General features: G+C 53.0%; 2 long non-coding RNA genes across 6 annotated transcripts; both read right to left on the bottom strand.

Moving 5' to 3' along the window:
* Positions 1-4,934: 4,934 nt before the first annotated feature.
* Positions 4,935-12,943, bottom strand: LOC122153316. Of its 3 annotated transcripts, XR_006165185.1 has the most exons (4): positions 8,349-8,421; positions 7,950-8,095; positions 5,671-6,442; positions 4,935-5,334 (listed from the first exon to the last, which is right to left on the bottom strand). It is a non-coding gene; the product is annotated as an uncharacterized LOC122153316 (long non-coding RNA). The 3 variants fall into 3 exon arrangements; XR_006165187.1 differs by lacking the exons at positions 7,950-8,095; positions 8,349-8,421 and adding an exon at positions 12,759-12,943; XR_006165186.1 differs by lacking the exon at positions 7,950-8,095 and having other exon boundaries at positions 8,349-8,415.
* LOC122153317 lies at positions 8,543-10,224 on the bottom strand. 3 transcript variants are annotated; one of them, XR_006165190.1, is made up of 4 exons: positions 10,188-10,224; positions 10,064-10,112; positions 9,932-9,979; positions 9,763-9,812 (listed from the first exon to the last, which is right to left on the bottom strand). It is a non-coding gene; the product is annotated as an uncharacterized LOC122153317 (long non-coding RNA). The 3 variants fall into 3 exon arrangements; XR_006165189.1 differs by lacking the exons at positions 9,763-9,812; positions 10,188-10,224 and adding an exon at positions 8,543-8,585 and having other exon boundaries at positions 10,064-10,145; XR_006165188.1 differs by lacking the exon at positions 10,188-10,224 and having other exon boundaries at positions 10,064-10,151.
* Positions 12,944-18,048: the final 5,105 nt, after the last annotated feature.

Here is an 18,048-nt window from a genome sequence, read left to right as displayed (position 1 = left end):
TCTGTCTGGCCTCCCTATTCCCCAACCAGGCCCCCTGCAACCTCGCCGGCTCCCTTGCACCCCATCTTGGCCCCCTGAACCCCAACCAGAACCCCCTGCAGCACAGCAAGAACCCCCACACCCCAACCAGCCCTGCTACACCTTGCCTAGTCCCCCTGCAACCTAAACAGACCCCCCGCACCCTGTCTGAGCCCTGTGCACCCCAACAAGTCTTACTTCGCATTGTGTGGTCCCCCTGCACACCAACTAGACTCCCTGCACCTTCAACCCCTACTCAGTGGCCTCCACTCCTTCCCAGTGTCTCCCAGTGCACCCACAGAGCCTCCCAATCTGTTCAGTGTCTCCCTGTACCCTCTGGTCCCTCTCAGGGTCACTCCAGTCCCTCCCAGGGTCTCCCAATGCCCGCCAGTGTCTCCCAGTCCAACCGGTGTCCTCCCAGTCCTGTCACGGACCCCCTAGTATTCCCTCAGTGCCCTCCAGTCCCTCCCAGTATCTCCCGGTGTCCCACCAGTGCCCCAGCCCGCCTGGTGTCCTCCCAGTCCTGCTCAGAGCCCCTAGGATCCTTACAGTACCCTCCAGTCCTCCCACCATTCCCTCCACGGTCCTCTGCAGTGCATTTCCCACTCTGTTCAGTGTCCCCTCCCAGACTTCCCAGTACCCTCCACTCCCTCTCCGTGTCCCTCCAGCGCACCCTCACAGCTCCCCAGTGTCTCCCCGTCCATCTCGTGGCCTCCCAGACCTACCACAAACTCCCTAGTAACCTCCCATGCCCTCCACTCCCTCCCTGAGTCCCCCAGTCCATCCAGTGTCCTCCCAGTCCTGCCACAGACCCCCTAGTATCCCTCCAGTCCTCACCATGTCCCTCATGCCCCTCTGCAGCGCATCCGGTGTCTCCCAGTGCACCCTCAGAGTCTCCCACTCTCTTCAGTGTCCCCCAGTACCCTCCAGTCCCTCTCAGTTTCCCTCCAGGGTAAACCCAGAGTCCCTCAGTGTCTCCCAGTCCTGCCACAGACTCCCTGCTAAATCCCAGTGCCCTCCAGTCCCTCTCAGTGTCCCCCAGTGCCCGCTCTCCAGCGTCTCCCAATCCAGCCAAGGTCCTCCGAGTCCTGCCAGAGACCCCGTAGTATCGCTAGGGGGACAGGGAAATGCTGAGAACTAGATACGAGTCGCCGGGTAGAGGGAGACCTTCCGATGCGAATTTTCACAAGCGACAGGGAAGGCGGCAGCGTGGAAGGAATGAAATGCTTCAGGCGGCTGGGGAGCCAGCAAGGGAGCGGCGTGGAAAGGACGTGGAGAAGGCGACGGGGGACGGGGCGGTGTCGGCAGAACAGCAGAAAGCTGCGGGGACCCGGCCAGCCCGAAAGGCAGCCGGAGGCGGGAGCAGGCGGGCAGCTGGAGAAGCGCGGCCGGGACCGGCCCGGGGGGACGCGCGACCCGCCGCAGCTCCCGGTACCGGCCCCGGCCCGAGGCTTTCGCAGCCCCGGGGCTCGTCTCTCCGCCTCCGCCCCTTCCCACCTCCGCAGCGCCGGCTGCCCGACCCTCACCCACGCGGGGGCGGGCGGCACGCGCCTCCGAGCGCCTCCCCCGCGAGGCTTCCCGGCCACCCGGCGGCTCGGGGGCGCCGAGCTCCCGGCGCCGGTGCTGCGCCCCGTCGGGGCCGGCCGGGAGGAATCCTTCCTCGCCGCACGGACCGGCCGCTCCTGGCCGCGGGCAGACGCGGCTGAGACTCTCTTTCTTCCGCTCCTCGGCCAGCTCCCGCGGGCGGGCAGCCCCCCCGCCCCCGACTTCCAGCTAGAGCTCCTCGGCACGGCAGGGCTGGCCCCATCCTCAGCCAAACCGGCTGCACCTGGGGCTGCCCCAGTCCAGCCCCAGCTGCAGCCTATTTAAAACCTTGGCCCGGTCCCATCCTCACCTCACCGGTCCCACCTGAGCTGCCCCGGCCCCAGCCCACAGCTGGAGCCCGTGGGGAGCGGGGGGCTGTCGGTACCCGGCCTGCAATACACCCAGCTGAACAGGCTCAGGAACGATACTGTATTTTATTTGGGCCTGGGTGCTCCGGGGATTTTCCTTGAATCGAGCACACCTAACGGCAGGTGCTTCTTTTATACACCCAAATCACACGTTGCTGCTTTTCCAAATACTCCTATTAGGCACCGATTGCTCAGCAATTATAATACAGTTACAATACAAATTACACACCAGCAAGACACCCTGCATGCTGTCTGGCCACCCTGCATCCCAACCAGACCCTCTGCACCTTGTCTGGACCCCCTTTCAGCCCAAACAGCCCCCCTGCACAGCACCCATGTAGGGGGCCCCTGCACCCCAAACTGACCCCCCTGGACCTTACCTGGGTCCCCTGAACCTCAACAAGACCCCCTGTGACCCTCACCGGACACCACGTGACCTCTCTAGGCCCTGTGAATCCCAACCAGACCCCCTGAATCCTGCTTGGTCCCCTTGCACCCCAACCAGACACCCTGCTACCTACCTGTTTTTTTCCTAAAGGAAAAACAAGGAAAAAACATTTAAAAGAGGAAAATTTTGAGAGCGCTGGGGACTAAGAAAATACGGAAAACATTTTAAATAGCACCTAAATTAAAAAGGAAGAGCAATCTATTAAACCATCTTGCCACCTCTGAACGCTCAAGCAAAAATTATTCTCCTGAAAAAAAAGACAACAAAAAAGCAACAAACGAATCTACTTTCTACTCCATAGAGTGCTCAACCTTGCCCAGTCCTGAAGCTATTACTGCAAACACGCGTGCTCCTCTGAAGGTCAAAAGACCTCAGTCCAAAAGCTTAGGCAGCTCCAAAGCTGCCATCAAGGGAAGGAACAGGGGAGCCCAGAGAAACCCAGGAGCAGAAGGAGCTCCCTGAGTAGAGGCTGGGGCTCATCTAGCCTGGGCCCCACCCACCACCCTTCCCACAATCCCCTTGGAAAGGGGCGGGGCCAACCACTAGCAGGTATCACATGGGCCAGAAGAGCTGCAGGGTTTTAACATTGAGCCGGGGTGACCTTTGATGCTTGACCAGCTGACAACTCAATTCTACGCCAGGATGACATTTGACCTCTGACCCCGAGTTGCTCTTTGATCTCTGACCCTGACTTGACCGTCGACCTCTGACCCCACTGTGCCATTTGACCCCTAACCCTGTGTGACCTTTGACCTCTGACCCCAAGTTGCACGCTGCCCCCGGCTAAGCTTTGACCTATGCGCTATGTTGACCTTTGACCCTGGGCCCATCATGACCTCTGACCCCAAGATGACCTTTGATCTGGAATCCCAATGTTACCTTTGACCTCTGCCCCCATGATGACAGTTGACCCCTGAGTCCATGTGACCTTTGACCCTGACCCCAATATGACCTTTGACCCCAGTCCCATGTGACCCTTGACCTCTGCCCCAATGTGATCTTTGACCTCTGACCGCATGTGGCCTTTGATCTCTGACCCCAGGATGACCTTTGACCTCTGTCCCCTCTGATGATCTTTGAGCTCTGTGCCCACAGCCTCTGGTCCTATCTGACCCAAAGGTGACACGTGACTTTTTTCTAGATTGCACATTGCCTAACCAGGCTGTTCATGACGTTCACAGCTTCCTTTTCATCTGCCCTAAACACGAAGGTTTTAATTGGGGCAGATTTCTGGCATTATGGGTAATGTTTGCAGTCTAAGGCATAGTTTCAGCTGTTTAGGGTGGGACTAGGGTGTTACGCTTGACAGTTGGGCAGGAGGCTTTGCAGCACCACAGGACGAGAGGTGGCAGGGCTGTAGTGTAATCGGGGTGTGTCAGTTCCTTCATTAATGCTGTGTAGATACAGGAAGATAGAAGCAGCCAAGGAACTTTTTATTTATAAGCATTTATTGCTTGGGAAAGAATATTGCTTATCTCTTTTTTTTTTTAAACCATCTCTATCTTTGCCTGGGCCCATTACTGACTCTAAAGCACTTTGCTGGCATCATTCCATACACCTTAATTCCACCATGGTCTTGTACTACAATGATTAAAAGTATTTACTGTCTCCTTTCATTGAGTAATTATTAATACACTCATTCACGTTTTAGTCACTTTAATAAATACAGGTAACCACTAAAAATCCAGCTTTACCTTCATTGCAACTACTTAGTGCCTGCACCTCTCTACAAGGTAGCTAGAGTCTTCTCCACGTTTCTCACTCCCATTACACACTCAGTCTATCACTTCACGTATAGAAGTTTTCAAGGCAACATCACCTCCACCATTTGCATTCCCAGCCAGAAAGCAAGCGAGCTCTGCTCATCTCAACAGGCCCACAACTTCCATGCCTGCACCCAGAGATCAAAATTCAAAAATATTTCAGACGCTACACTACCCCTTGAAAGAACTTACAACCCTACCAATGGAAAATTAAGGCCCCCTTGCTTCACAACGCCGTCCCTCCTCAGCACTGGAGCCCTCTACTCCAACTCCCCACACCCTTCTACTGCAAGATGCACAACCATCTTCTCCAACTGCCCACTAAACACACCTCCCTGAAACGACAGGCAATTGCCACAGGCCAGGGGAACGCTCCCCGGGAACAGCATTCCCATTGGCCTCCATAATTCACCTTGCCTGCAAAAATCCCAGCCCAAGCCAAACCTCCATCCAAAGACCGGTGATGAACGTCACCCTGCAGAGCAGCCAGGACCAGGATAAAACCACCAGCTGGGAAAGAAAACAATACAGTCTCACAGCTGGGTGGGTTGGTTTTCTTCCTACAGTGTCTGAAAAAAAAAAAATCTCAACTCCACATACAGCCCACAGGGAAAATCTTAAAACAAAACAAAACAAAACAAAACAAAAAACAACACACAAAAAAAAAAAAAACCAAAAACAAAAACAAAAACCCCACACAACACCCAAACCAAAAAACAAAAACTTAGACACAATCAAAACACACCACCCAGCTTGAGGAGTTTTTTTATTTATTGTTAAGAAAATATTAACTACCTCTACATTCAGTACAACCTGAAAAAGAAGAAATCCACACCTACAAGGATAGACACATTCCAAAACTAACACTCATTTGGCATCTGCTCATTCCACCCCTCACTCAAAACATGTCTATTTCGTCACCTGCCAGTGGCAGATCACCCCAATTCTATAACCATCCCTGCAACCGTATCACCATATACCTCAACACAACATCACCAGTCCACATGATTTCACAGCATTACCCTTCCTAACTGGAAGCAGAGGGATACATTTCCCTCTTTGCACCACTTCTACTCTTCCTGTGCTTTGAAGTGCACACTCCAGCAAGCCCCACGGAAGGATTTGCTCCCAGAATCCCAATGGCCCTAGACACCTGCAAAAGATAAAAGAAGGGACTTTAGAACCTGCTCACCAATAACTACAGGCTATCCCCAAAACCAGCTTATACAACTTCCACCCAAACAGGCCATGCTTATCATCACTTCATCCCAGGCTGGGATCTTTCCAACATCAACAAGAATTGCTATACAAACGGACAAAGCAGCTCCACCTCACACACACACTATACAAACTACAAACATGACCTAAGGATGCAAGAATACCAGACAGAGTAGAGTTAATGCCAGACCAAAAGACACAGAATGACAGCACGCACAACAGTGCCGAGGCCACGTGACGCACACACTCCAACCTGGCCTGATAAACCTACCGTGACCGATGGAGACAAATTGCTGGGAAAGACTGAAGACTAGGATGACACAGGAAGCACTCTGGAAGCAGTCTCAAGAAAGAGAGTCATCAAGATGAGACCTGATGGTTAGGCCCAAGCCAGAGCTGCAAGAAAGACTGGACAAATGCACCCACAATGCTAAACCAGACCGGCAGCACTGAGCTTCTATGTCATGCTGCTAAACAAGTCGGAATTGGTACCGTGCCGATAACGGGAGGCTGCAGAAATGCAACGGATGGCTATTGTGATTGTAGTAGGATGAGTATGCCTGAGGCTTCTCAGACATGAAGGCCAAGATGAACATTAACACATCAGGTAACTAAGGAACACGTATGAACACACACTAGACATACTGCACACAACTCCACCAACTCATCCCAGAGCTGCTTTGCCAGGGCACACGTCACGAGACGTATCACTCCCTCCACTTGCACGAGGCTGACTCCCCACAGACTAACCCTCCCATTATGCCAACGTTTGGACACACATGGACTCCACTCCCCACAGATTTGTCCCACTACTTAGCTTTCATGGTGCCACAGGTCACGGTCCATACTTAGTAGCCATCCTCAGTAGCGGCCTTGTCACCAAAATGCAAGGTTCCTTTAATCACTTCATGCCACTGTTACCTGCGCAAACAGTTGCATGGACCCTCAAGCAATTCAGCCCAAGTGGACCACTTAACTCTCTTGCCTTTTCTCAAACTGCTCATAGCTGTGCAGCTTCAACCCTCTGGAAAGGAATGCAGCACCTGCCAAAAAACAGAAGAAAAAGCACATGGTAAGATGCTGCCCAAGTCCTCAGTCTGCTCACATCTTTTCTCCTCTGCTCCTTTACCTCAGCTGCTCAGAATCAGATTCTTCGGTCTACACACCCCATCCCTATAGGATAGGGATATGTATGTACATAATAGAGAGGGTATGACACCTCAAAAAACTACTACTTCGGCACACTGGTCACCACTTGCCTTGCTAAAGTCTGCTCCGGTACAGATATCCCACTTCACTCATCTATTCACACCTAGTAAATAAACCCAAAACAGCATAATCCCATCAGAGCTATCAGTCACACTTATCCTCTGACATCAGACACCGGCCCGCCTTTGCCCAGCACTCTGCTTACCTCTCCTGTCACCCTGCGGCACATGGCTCGTCACTCTGCATCTGAGAAACCCAAATCACGTGAAGGTAGTCACCCAGACACTAACCGATAGCTTTACAAGACCAAAGGTCTCTCTTTTTGCATATGCTTTCTAACTACAGCTAAAACAACCCAACCCCACATGTTGAACCCCACATACAAGCTAAGGCTCCTTTAAGATTCAACCCGGTCAACTACCACACAGACCACCACTCCCAGCAGGCCAGAGTCCAACCTCTGGCACCTGCCAAACACAGTGAAAACAACTCCGGCAGCTCTCTACAGCTATTTGGCCGGAGGTGGACCGTATGGTCTTTGCCAAAAGGATCGGGGCAGATCAACATACAACCAAAAAGCTGTGCTACCATTATCTTTAGTATTGCTACACCCCTGGGCAGGGCAGCTCCAACCCCGACACAGACAGACACCACAAACAACATGACTGTGAGACACAAGAAGATCGTGAGAGAGATTTGCCACCATAGGGAAGATGCCACCAGCAGAAGAGCTCTACGGTGCCATGACAGTGCAGATGCTTTATAGCAGCCCCGGAATGAGAGGCAACTACTGTGGCCCGTGAGAGAAAGCTATCATCAAAACCGGAATGATGGATACCTGAGAAGCTGGGCTTCAAGACTTAGGATCATTAAGGACACGGGGATGAAACCCTGGAAGACTACTGTGTGCAAACAGAATTCTCAACAGAAGAGTTGCAGGCATCGCCTAGCTCGACAGCACAAGAGGTGACCGCTCAAGAACATCTACAATGCAAAACACACCAGATGAATCCATCCTTTAGGCAACAATTGCTAGACAAGAAGGGCTCGACAGGCGCTATGCCAGTGAAGCAATGCACTGAAGATTCTCAGGAGCACTACTGAGGTGCCTGCTGACAACAAAGAGCTATGGAGACATCAAGACCCGAGGACAGTGTGGTATAAGACACAAGACAGACTACATGAGCTACGTGCACGGACACAGGCTGGAACCGGCCCTGCCCAACACAAACTAGTGTCATGCTGACAAGTAACCCACTCCCTTGCCTGCCCAAAGGAGATTGTTCCTGAACAGCACGCTCCCCTACGCTAACTTTAATAGCCCTCCCTGCAGTTTCTGACCTTGTCCACTCCTCCCAGCCCCTCTCTCCAGCCCTGGTCCCCTCATCATAGTTTTCAAAGGCCCAGAGGTCTGAATCCATCCTCAACAGAAAAACCACATCAGCTAACAGGGATGTCCCTTCAGTTGCCAGCTTCCTCTTCATCATCTGCAATAAAAACCAAAAGACAAAACAGACCTGACAGTCAGTATCACAGCAGTCAATGCCTACATCATCCACAACATGCCCCTCCTCAGAAGCACTGTGTCACTTCCCTTCACCCTGCTCTGCACCAATTCCAAAGTCAGACACTACGGTCATTGTTGCTTATAGAACCTAAGATTCCAAACAGACAAAATTATCATTGCACTTGTGAGAAGTCACCAGCCCCGTGATCCTCCTTGCTGCTACCCCAGCTCACCTCAAGCGTTCATCCAATTCCAAAGGCAGCTTGCCTGAGCCAGCTCTGGTGCCAATATGCCATTTTGCTCACCGCTTCACACCTTCAAAAAAAGAAGAAACCTACAAAAACAAAACCTATAAGCTAGGCATATAGCACTGGTCCCATCTTCCCTCTGACACCGCTCACTGACACACCTTCTCACAGCACTCTGCTTACCTCCTCTGTCACTTTGGTATGCATCTTATCCCTCTGCACCTGAAAAAAATGCAGAGTGATAACTTAAGAAATACCGAGGTCTTGATTCTGGGTAGGAATACTATCTAGAGTCCAATAACAGCCTGGCAGTAAAAAAAACAAAACCATCCCCCACATACCAAACTGTAAGGCCCACAATTACAAGCCTTAACACCTCAGAATCGACCTGCTTCACTACTGCTGAACAGCCCCTCCTACATAGCTCCAATCACCTCCTTAAAACTCTATGGAAATGACTGTCCACACAGCCGGCCGATGGCTACTTGAGCCAAGGTGACTGTACAAACGTTGCATAAACAGTCTAGCCTTATCAGTCTATTAACCACACACTTCTATCACTCTTCCACCTACCGCTGACTCTACACGGCCCAGGCAGAACAGCTCCAAGCTAAACACACATGCCCAGACCAACACTATACAAAACACGCTACAAACAGTGTGATTCAAAGATGAGAGAAAACTCTAAGCGAGAAGAATGACTCCTGGATGGGAGATGCTGTTGTGCAATAAGACCTAGATGGTCGCAACCATTAGGCTAAGAGGCCCTATGGCAGCTCCAGAAAGAGTCAAATGCAATGGCCTGTTACAAGAAGTTACTGTCAAAACAGACATGACAAACGCGCAAAACAACTGGCTTCAAGATCTAAGAATGTAAGGATGCAGAGAAGACTTCCCAGTCTGTGAAAATGGATGCCTAGAGAACAGAGCTTATGCCACAGCCTGGAACGAAGCTGCAAAGGGGAACTGATTGAAAACTTCCAAGATCTATCCGTGCTCTATGCTTGAAACCTGAGAACATGAAGCATCCAACTGGCACTGTGTCAATGAGGACAGGCATTCGAGACCCTAGGGAGGACGCCCAAGGCACGTGTTTTGTTTGTCAAGCAAAGAGCAACAAGGACGTTGAGGACTGAGGAAGATCTAAGACACAGAAGACAGACTACACAAACACAGACACCATCAAGAACCACCGTGCCTGGCACATGGTAGTCTTGTGCTGAAAAGTAATCTGCTCCCTTTACCTGCCCAAAGGGCGCTGTTCCTGGACAGCCCTCTCCCCTACACTAACTTTCAAACCCCTCCCTGCAATTCCCAACCTGGTCCCCTCCTCCCAGCCCCAGTCCCTCAATTTAGCTTTCAGAGGGCTGGAGGTATGAATGCATCCTTGACAAAAAGAAACATATCAGCTAACTGGGATGTTCCTGCAGTGGCCAGGTTCTTCTTTACCTGCAATAAAAAAAACAAAAAGGCAAAAGACAAAACAGAGCTGGCAGTCAGCATCACAGCAGTCAATGCCTACATCATCCACAACACCTCCCTCAGAAGCACCGTGAAGCTCCGCTCACCTACTCATTTCAGAGTCAGACACTGTGGCCATCATCACTTTTTGGTACCTAAGATCCCAAGGGACAAAATTACCATTGCACTTGTAAGACATTGTAAGGCCCATGATCTTCCTTGTTACTACCACAGCTCACCTCAAAGGCTCATCCAATTCCAAAGGTGGCTCCCACAGCACCTGCAAAACTGAGGTAAATGCTTAACCAAGTTGCCATATAATACTTTTTTATTAGACACCAGCCCAGACAACAACCTCCTCACCTTCTTGGACTGCCTATCAGCATGCGACTTTGCCCCTCCAAGGCTACCTGCGGCACCTGCCAAAACCAAAGCAAGGCACACATGCTGAGATACTGCCTGAAACTTCCACCTGCCCATACCGATTGCCATCTCCTGCTCCTTTGCTTTAGCCGCTCACCCACCCTGTCTCTGCAGTTTGCACACCACCTGTAAGACACAAACAACAAGGGATGCTTCTAACTTCACCAACGATAGGACACCTGGAAAATGACTGCTACTTCACGCCCCTAGTCCTTGCTCACTTTTCCTGAGCCAGATCTCGTGCCAATATGCCACTTTGCTCACAGCTTTCCATCATCGACATAAAAAAAAAAAAAAAATCACACAAAAAGAAAACCTATAAGCTAGTCATAGCACCAGTCCCATATTCCTATACGACTCACTGACCCACCTTCTAATGGAGCTCTGCTCACCTCCTCCATCACTCTGGTGTGCATCTCATCGCTCCGCACCTGAGAAAAATTAGTAGATGAGTCACCCAGATACCAAGTGATAGCTTAAGAAATCCCGAGGTCTTGATTCCAGCTAGGAATACCATCTAGAGTCTAACTACAGCCTGCCACTGAAAAAACAAAACCAACTCCCACACCGAACTCTCAACCCCACACCTACAAGCCTCAACACCTTTGAGATTCAATCTGCTTCACTACTGCAGAACAGCCCCTCCCACAGAGCTCAAACCATCTCCATAAAACGCTGTAGAAATGACCATCTGCACAGTCTGCTGATGGCTAGTTGATCCGAGGTGACTATGCAAACATTGCTGAAATGGTCTAAGTGTATCAACATATTAACCCCAGACTCCTACTGCTACACAACCTACCCCTGACTCTACACCCCTGGGCAGAGCACCTCCAAGACAAACACACACATGCACAGAACGACAGTACACACGGTGTGATTCAACAATGAGAGAAAACTCTAATTGAGAATGACTCCCAGACAGGAGACGCTGCTAAGCAAGACAACCTAGAGGTCAAAAACCACAGCCCATGACAAAAAGATATGGCCGCAACTGCAACAATGGATGTGGAAGAAGCCAGGCTCTTCCACACTTATGACTCAAAGGATGCAGAAAATAAGTCATCCTGGAAAAGGTCTCCATGAAAACAGACCGCTCGACAGCAAATATGCTGACACATCCACGATAACTGCTGTGAGACAAGACCATTCATAAACTTCTCAGACGTGACCCAGGCAAGGACAGATCTGTGCGCTGAGCTTCTAATACGAGAACTGAAGCGCTAGGTTAGCACTACACTGATGAGCCAAGGCACACGAGACCCTCGGTATGGCTACCCAGCTAGCACACAAAACCCAATGGGAACATCAAGACCCAAATACCTATACTATAGTACACAGAAGTGACACAAAATACCTCCTTACCTACAAAAGTCCTTGAGGAATTACAGCAGTGGTCAACCGACAGAAAAACCACAATGGCAGGACATGGCGACTCAAAGATCTAAATTGGACACCTCACGACTACAGGAACTGGTGCTAAAAACAGTAGATAAACAAGAATAAGAAGACGTAACTGCCATGAATGATACTAGAGCAAATCTCATTGGACACTTAAGGAGAGGGGCAAAACTGAAGTAACAGAAAAAGCTCACGTGCCCACGACTGCAATAAAAGAAAGACCCCTGGGTGCAGATTGTTACGAGCGCAAATAATACACATCCAAGAAATTCCAGGGAAGACAGCAACCCAAACTTGCACTGGAAATAAGTGCCCAGTCAATTTCTCTAAGGAACAACTACTGTGACATCCAGATTAGACAGTGAAGGGATGGATTCAAAAATTAACTCCGAGAATTAAGTAAAAGGCCCAGAGAAGCAGAAGCCTCACAGTTCTGGAGGGTATACTGAAATGCATGTAATGCTTTCTGAGATGTGACTGTCTGATGTTCAGTCCTGTATATTGAAATGCAGAGGATCAGACGGTTTATGCTGTATCTCTCATGACTTTGTCATATCCCCCCATCAGCTGTCGAGAGACTTAAATGGAACAGACCTCATCAACATCCAAATCCAACTGCAAAACTGGCCAGAAAAAGGCTGATGAACCCTCCTTTCTTTCACAACCACTCACCCAACTCAGAACTTTAGAAACTCCTTCTTTATTCCTGAATTGTCAGGGAAGGAACCCCACTCCTTCCTGACAGCTCCTGCCCTGTGTTAGCACCCCTGAGCCCCCTGCATCACCTACTCTGTGGGAGATGTTCTTTTGAGCCCTGCACTGCATCCTGCAGGCACCTCCTATCTTTTGTCTTCCCCCAGACTCCAGGCTCTACTACAGAGCTGAAACCCCCATTGCTTGGATATCCTCCACCTAAAATAATACATGGGTGTCTCACAGCTCTTAGGAGACAAGGCTTCCTACACTCATAGTCTTGGTTGCTCATGCACTACATGGCCGTACCACGCTTTGGGTGACACATAGAGTCTATGCGGTGCACGCTGGCGGCCAGGCCTGCTGCGGACTACAAAGCGGATCCTTCCTCCCCCAGAGAGTTGGGCTTACTCTTACCTGCAGCAGGAGGCTGCTGCTGGCCAGATAGACTTCAATTTTTTCTTCTTTGCCTTCCTCTGGCCTCTCCAGCCTCAGCCATGGCAGCTCCTGTCCGCTGTCCACAGCTGGTAAGCGCTCTGCCTGTTCCATTTGACTGCCATGCCGTGAGAAGTGCAAGGCCCAGCAGAGACAACCCACACAAGGCTGAGGCAGCTGTGTAACTGGAAAGTGGTAATTAATTCACTCTCCAGGACTCAATTTTGGAGTTTTAGAAAGCAGGCATTCTTTATTACAGCACCAGACACACAGGGAATAGCTCCTCCTAATGTGTGTGTGTGTGAGAATGAAATCAACAAGCATTTATACCACCTTAATCATACATATTCGTTGCATTTTTATCATATTGATAAATTTTCAGGGAACTCATTTAGAATATGTTAATGTCTCTTGCACATGTCAGTTGGAGTCTTCGGGTGGTCGTCGGGGTCTTCAGATGAACGCTCGTAGTCTTCTTCACTGTGTTTGACAGTTGACCCTTACTGCTGTGCAAACTCAGTCCTGTGGTCACATACACCTTGTCCTTCCAGGCTGGCCTGGTCTGCTTTGCTGTTAATTTGCAGCTTCTTTATGTTTCTTTGCACTTGCCACTACAAGACCAAACCGTCTCCAGTAAGATTATTTATAAGTTCCTTATCCTACAGTTATTCCAACTATTCCTCAAAAGATTAGTATTTGTTCTACAGCACAATGATTAAATGGCTAAAACATCTTAAATTGTTCCTAATAATTCTATCCCTCAAATATCTATTTTCTAAAAACCTTAGTTCACAGGTATCAGCTGCAGTCAACGGCATCCACAATGGAGGAACGGACAAGCGTGTTCTCACTGCAGCCTCTGGAAGAGAGAAAGAAGCAGTGACCATGATTACAGTAGATTTCTTCTGGCCGGAGCCCCTCCTTGCACAGGGGCTTCTGGAGATGCATCAAGGGCCAGCTTTCTGCTGTAACCACAGGGCTTGGAGCTCACCTGGGCTACGGGACAGGCTTCAGGGGTGGTGCTGGCGCTGGGGGCAGCTGCACAGAGACAGTGGGGCCAGGGGAGGCTCAGGGGGAGCTCAGGTGGGTTGCTCCTGAGGGAACACCCACCTCCTTCACCTCTTCCCTTCTACCAGCTCTCCGGTAAGTCCCTGGGGCTGCCCTGACCCCACTCACTCGCTTCCAGTGCACCGGGAGCCTGTCACAGCAGGCGGTTTGGAGCTTCCCTGTCCCACCATCCCCGGGCGGCCGGCGAGCGAGACACCCCCACACCAGCCAAAGGGGCTCGCTCGCCTCACTAGCGGTGCTGGCCGGCACCCACCGCCAGGAATCACGCCCAGCGAGCCGCCGCGCACCGGCAGCAGCGAAGCCGGCGGTGCCGCTGCTGCGCGCCCGTGCGGTGCCGGTGCCGCAGCACCGCGCTTCGCCCACCGGGTGGCGGCAGCGGCGGGGAGCGCCCGGCGGGCGGCGCGTGCCCGGGGGCGGCACCGGCGCGGCAGTCCCGCGCTCGGCGCGACAGCGCGCGCGCGCGGGGGCGGCGGCGGCGGCGGCTCCTCACTGGGAGGCAGCGACGGGCGCGGCGGCAGCGACCGTCCACACCGCAGCATCGCGTTATCGTTACGGGCGCGGAGCAGGGCCGAGCACAGCGGCGCCCTCCTGCAGTACCGAGCTGCGTCCGGCAGGGGGCGCGACGGCGCAGAGGCTGCGGGCGGTGCAGCACCGCGCATGCGCTATGGAGGCGGCACGGGCGCGCCGCTTTTAGGGGGTCAGCCGAGAGCCCGCAGGAAAACACACAAAACCGGCGCCAAAACTGCACCTCGTGCCGCGCTACGGGGGCCGCGGCGGAAGAGAGGACTGCGCCGAGCCGCACACCACAGAGAGCACCGCAGCTGTCCGGCAGCCGGGTCCGCGAAAACTACAGCTCCCGGCATGCCCTGGGGCAAGCACAGCATGGCCGCCCGCGCCCAGTGCCGGAAGACTACAGCTCCCGGCATGCCCTGAGGCAAGCATAACATGGCCGCCCAATGCCCGAAGACTGCAGCTCCCGGCATGCCCTGAGGAAAGCATAACATGGCCGCCCAGTGCCGGAAGACTACAGCTCCCGGCATGCCCTGGGGCAAGAACAGCATGGCCGCCCGCCGCCCAGTGCCGGAAGACTACAGCTCCCGGCATGCCCTGAGGCAAGCATAACATGGCTGCCCGCCGCCCAATGCCGGAAGACTACAGCTCCCGGCATGCCTTGGGGCAAGAACAGCATGGCCGCCCGCTGCCCAGTGCCGGAAGACTACAGCTCCCGGCATGCCCTGAGGCAAGCACAACATGGCCGCCCGCCGCCCAATGCCGGAAGACTACAGCTCCCGGCATGCCCTGCGGCAAGAACAGCATGGCCGCCCGCCGCCCAGTGCCGGAAGACTACAGCTCCCGGCATGCCCTGAGGCAAGCATAACATGGCCGCCCAATGCCCGAAGACTGCAGCTCCCGGCATGCCCTGAGGAAAGCATAACATGGCCGCCCAGTGCCGGAAGACTACAGCTCCCGGCATGCCCTGAGGCAAGCATAACATGGCCGCCCGCCGCCCAGTGCCGGAAGACTACAGCTCCCGGCATGCCCTGAGGCAAGCATAACATGGCCGCCCGCCGCCCAATGCCGGAAGACTACAGCTCCCGGCATGCCCTGGGGCAAGAACAGCATGGCCGCCTGCCACCCAGTGCCGGAAGACTACAGCTCCCGGCATGCCCTGAGGCAAGCATAACATGGCCGCCCGCCGCCCAGTGCCGGAAGACTACAGCTCCCGGCATGCCCTGAGGCAAGCATAATATGGCCGCCCGCCGCCCAGTGCCGGAAGACTACAGCTCCCGGCATGCCCTGAGGCAAGCATAACATGGCCGCCCAATGCCGGAAGACTACAGCTCCCGGCATGCCCTGAGGCAAGCATAACATGGCCGCCCGCCGCCCAATGCCGGAAGACTACAGCTCCCGGCATGCCCTGAGGCAAGCATAACATGGCCGTCCGCCGGCCAGTGCCGGAAGACTACAGCTCCCGGCATGCCCTGAGGCAAGCATAATATGGCCGCCCGCCGCCCAGTGCCGGAAGACTACAGCTCCCGGCATGCCCTGAGGCAAGCATAACATGGCCGCCCAATGCCGGAAGACTACAGCTCCCGGCATGCTCTGAGGCAAGCATAACATGGCCGCCCGCCGCCCAGTGCCGGAAGACTACAGCTCCCGGCATGCCGCGGGAGGCAGCCTGCCCTGCGCTCTCGCCCTGCGGGGACACCGCTGTTCACCCCTCCCGCCGAGCGCAGCCCCCCCCCTCCACAGCGCGGCTCCGGCCAGCCCGCCCCGCGGCGTCCCCGGCTGCGACCCAGAGCGGCGCTCCCCCGCCCCGCCCCGCCCCGCCGGACCGCCCCCCTGCGCGGGGCTCTCCCCGGGAGCCGCCGCTCCGCCCCGCTCCGGTCGCTCGCGGGCTCCCGCTCACGCTCGGCCCCGCTGCAGCCGCAGCTCCAGGACGCGCAGCCACCGCGCCGCTCCCCGCCCGCCTCGGCTCACACGGGCGCCTTTGCGGCCACCCGCGCCCTCCACAGCAGCCCCACCGCCTCCACCCCTTTACCGAGAGGCTGCTGCCACCCGCCTCCCTTCCCGCACCGGGGCCTTCTCCAGCCCTGGCCCGCCGCTGGAGCTCTGCAGGAACAGGGGGGCCAGTGCCCGACCCCCACAGCGCATCACCTCCTGCGCCCCTCGGGGTTCCCTCACAGCCCCTCACCTGTGGAAGATGAAAAACATGTTGACTGCCGAGGAATTGGCAGCGTGAGACTTTGCAGTACAAAACAAGACCACAAAAACAAAGGGCAACTACCGTTAAAGCAACCAATTGAGTGAAGCCTGGGAACAAAACCCACCTCCTTCAAAACATAACGACTTTCCTCACACTTTTGGATGCCAGCTGCAAAGGACCCTTTCCTTCATTCTATTTCTACCTGGGAACAGGGTGCCATTGGGAGAAAAAAGGGTCCTCCCCTTCTTGCGAAAGCATAAAATCACACTCTTTGTATCAATAAACGATACCAGTACTCTCAAGTGCTGGGGTCTTTGCCTTCAGTATCTCAGAAACAAGTTCACATATATATATTTAAAAAAAAAAAAAAAAAAAAAAAAAGTTTTATTTGGGGACAAAGCAGAGCAAAGACTGCAGCGCTGGGTGAAGGGGCTCGTACCCCGCCCCAGCTGGGGCTTCTTTTATAGAGTAACCAGATTTCATTGGTTGAGCGAAAATAGCGGGTTTTCTCTTTACACCTGCGCAGCTCCTTTTTCTTTGTTTCTTCTAGGCTCTCTCAGTACTTTTCCACTGCCCTCGGGCGGGTGTGGAAGTGGACGGCGAAGTCCAGGTTCCCCTTCATCAGGAGTTCTTGGCTTCCTTTTCTGCTGTCTTCCATCCTTCCCCGGCCCCTCCCATCCAGGTTCCCCTTTACATGACACCTAACCACAGACCACCCCCCCATCCTATTGCTTGCCCAACTCCCCACAATGCCCAACCATTGTTGATCTAATCACTAATCACTAATTTGTGATCAAAAAAGGCTTGCTTAACTTTTGTAATTTCAACAACACTAATTTAATAACACCTTTAGCCTCAGTAATTGTTTAACTACTTTTAGAGAAAGCAAAATCCTTCTGTTCTTTATAACACTGCAGTAATATCTTTCTTGTGAAAGAGCAATGTTTTGACCTCACCTTCTTAGGAACCTAAATCCTACTGGCTTGCAAGACCAATCTTTCTACATTGTTTACCTCCCGTACCATCCTGGACCCTGCTTTTTCTGACAGGCTTGACAGTGCCCTCACCTACCAAGCGCTGACTAATGCTCTTAAGAATGACGCTTAACTGTGTGGGTGAGGTGACGTAAAGACATGTGGAATATGTTACAGATGCTTTCAGTGAGGTTTAGCAGGATCTGAGAGGCAGAGCCAGAACTCCATCAGGAATAGCCTTGCATCCCAGCAGGCAGTGCTGCCCTCTGCACCACAGGTTGGAAACCACTGGCCTGGCATTATTTGCCGTGTTGATATGACTGAAAGAGGATAACACATCATCTGCCTCTGAGAAAACCTCACCCAGCTGGTCCTACACCAGTGTAACACTGTTGTCTTCCAGCCAAGTGACTCCTGGCTACAGTGGCATCACGTGGAGTGAGCAAGGAAGTCCACCGTGACCCTGTAGACGGCCCAAGAACGAGTACAGTGTCCCACAGGACATATGCAAGCATTAAAATAG

The sequence above is a fragment of the Tyto alba genome, unplaced genomic scaffold (assembly GCF_018691265.1).
Source record: "Tyto alba isolate M040663 unplaced genomic scaffold, T.alba_DEE_v4.0 Super-Scaffold_18, whole genome shotgun sequence".
Taxonomy (NCBI): domain Eukaryota; kingdom Metazoa; phylum Chordata; class Aves; order Strigiformes; family Tytonidae; genus Tyto; species Tyto alba.
Note: the sequence above shows the minus strand (reverse complement) of the source record. Positions and strands in the feature narration are given on the sequence as shown.